Genomic DNA, 2781 nt, shown 5'->3' on the forward strand with positions numbered 1-2781 from the left:
GTCAGGTAATTTGAGTAAACAGAAATGATTCACGGGGTTTCACTCCATTTTATAGAAATTATGGCCATTCTAGACAAAAATTATGGAATTAAATTTAATATAAATTTTAGAAAAAATACTTGGGGGTTAGGTTAGAGTACTAATCATGTGTTGGAGATTTGGATCCACACTATCTCAGGGTACATAAGGATTAAAAAAAAAAAGAATGCTTTACTTACTATTCCAGTGGACATATCCTAAATACTTTTCCCTCCATAATCCTGAAATTATTTCCTAATGCAGTGTATTCACTACATTCGACTCTGTCGCTCAGTGTATCTTCTACTTGTGAATATGCATGTACATGTGAGTGTTTGTATATAACGTTCTCTTAATTTTTTTAAGATTAATGAAGATAATTGTCAAGAAATATTTTCTTTGGGGGCTTGTTTTTATTTTTTGTTTGTTTTATGTTTTGACACTATGCGCATTTATGTTAAGGACGATCCCACTGAATGAAGATTTGTTGCAATACAAATTAAGCCCTATGCTACATATTAGTGAAAGAAATCCTGGATGAATATGCTCCTGCATTAATTATCAGAACAAATGTTAGAAATTAATTGTTGCCACCCAGTGACGTTTTTATTTTCAAAATTCTTCATAGTTACCTGAATGGATCTTTATATTTTCAGGATATGACCATCACTAGAATTAGTTGTACGGAACAACAAACATTATGAAAAGCCTAACCGTCACACCATTTACAAAGTAAACAAGAATATGATGTGAGATAGGTCAACGTACAAAGCACAGATGGTGACTGAGTGCCAAAATTTTAACTGATCCTTTCCAGTTAATCATGCATAATTTAACATGTCAGTCAATTGAGGCTCAATAGGAAACAGAAAACTTGTAGGAGGTAATTGAAAACAAACCTCTTGGAGCCAATATTAACAATAGGTCAACTACAACACAGCAGGCAAAAAATATTATCAGATGACATTTCTGTATTTGGGTTTAGATTTGGAAATTCTGTATTCTTTTTTTTTTTCTATTCTAAAGTGACCTAGAATTCAAAGAATATAATGTAATTTGTGTATCTTTTGATGAAAATTAGCTGCTTGATATTAAATTATTTTTGCAATAGCCAAGTATAGATATAAATGGAAGAAAAATAAAAATATGATTGAGTTTTTAAGTATACAAACCTTTATTGATGAAGATTTTAAGAGAAATGTATACAGTGAAAACATAGGGAATTGTGGACATAAATAAGCATTCCTTTATTGATAACTGTTAATATTTTTTTGTTTCAAGTAATGTTATCCACATGAGTTTAAAGTTAAGGAAGTTAAATGTGGACATTGTAGTAAACAGTTGTTATTTAAAATTTTAATTTACAAAAATACTTCATATTTTTTAACTAAATTTTCCTGTTCTGTTCACTGCTATGTGAAACTGGTAGGTAGTTGCTGACATAATTTTATTCCTCTACCTAAGTTAATCCTACTATAAAAGGTAGTGTGATGAAGTTGTGGTATGTAAGTTTACATTTGATAATTGTCTGTAAAGATGTTAAAACAAGAAAGAACAAGAGACCGCAACATTAATGCCTACATGTAGCTAATAAAACAGTTATGCCATAAGGATCTAAAAATTTTGAATTTTAAAAGCTATAGAAAAAAATGCTCTACCAGGCCTATTAGATGAAGCTATTAATTAAAAGCAGCATGCAGTTGTAGTGTGAGAAGTTTGCATAGCTTCAGGGAAAACCTAGAAGACTGTCAAAAGCACTTAACTTCCCCACCCCGAATCTATAGTGTTTGTGGCTGTTGGCCCAAGGTTGGATAGTCAGCCTGGACACCTGCTCTTGTCATTGCTCAAGAGTAACTGCAAACCTGCCTTGCATCAAAGTGTTATAAATAACAGGTGTAAATAACAAATACAAAGCAATGTTAAATTCCCTTTGCTTTGGCTCATGTATATCTTAGCTGCCTGTCATCTTTCCTATATTTACTGTGTATAGTATAGCTCTTCAATTACAGTAACATGCAAATAAAACAATTAGCATCATCTTTTCCTACAAATAGATACACGTGCTGAATACAAAGATGAACAATAAGAAGGACAAAATATTTGAGTTCACGTAGGTAACCTTTAGATATGGAAAATATTGAAATTCAGGGATTTGTAGCACAACATTATGACTTGAATAATATGGAATTCAGATGCAAGTACAGCTAATGAGATAGTGAAGTTTTACTCTTATTTAAAAATAATGATATTTCTTATGTATCATGCACTGTTATATTAAAAGATTCAAAGATGATAATAATGTCAAAATTGGAGACTAAAAACTGGAGAGAAAGAATATGAGACCTCCAAATACTGTTATTTTATCCCTTTCTGTAGCTTCAAAACTGAAATTGGAAATTAGCACAAATGATATCTAACCAGGGAAAATGAGAGAAGCAAAGGGTCCATCTGTTTTTCTTTTTTCCTTCTTTTTGTTTTTTCCCTATTTTGTCACTAAGACAAATGAAAAGCAAAACAGAAGGCTCAATGTGAGCTGTGCTTTGCAAATTTTGACAACAAAACACATAAAGCCCATGTTTTTATGAATTTCAGAAAAAAATAATTTTTATGACAGTTGTTTAAGGGTAGCACAGATAATTAAAATGAACTGACAACATTAAGAGCTTTTTAGAGTGTATTTGGAGTGATGGACAAAAAGCAGTGACATTAGAATTCTTAATTTCTTGGAAGCACTACATTCCATATTTTTATACAGGACTAAAT

Source organism: Propithecus coquereli, unplaced genomic scaffold (assembly GCF_000956105.1).
Source record: "Propithecus coquereli isolate 6110/MARCELLA unplaced genomic scaffold, Pcoq_1.0 Scaffold190, whole genome shotgun sequence".
NCBI classification, from domain to species: Eukaryota; Metazoa; Chordata; class Mammalia; order Primates; family Indriidae; genus Propithecus; species Propithecus coquereli.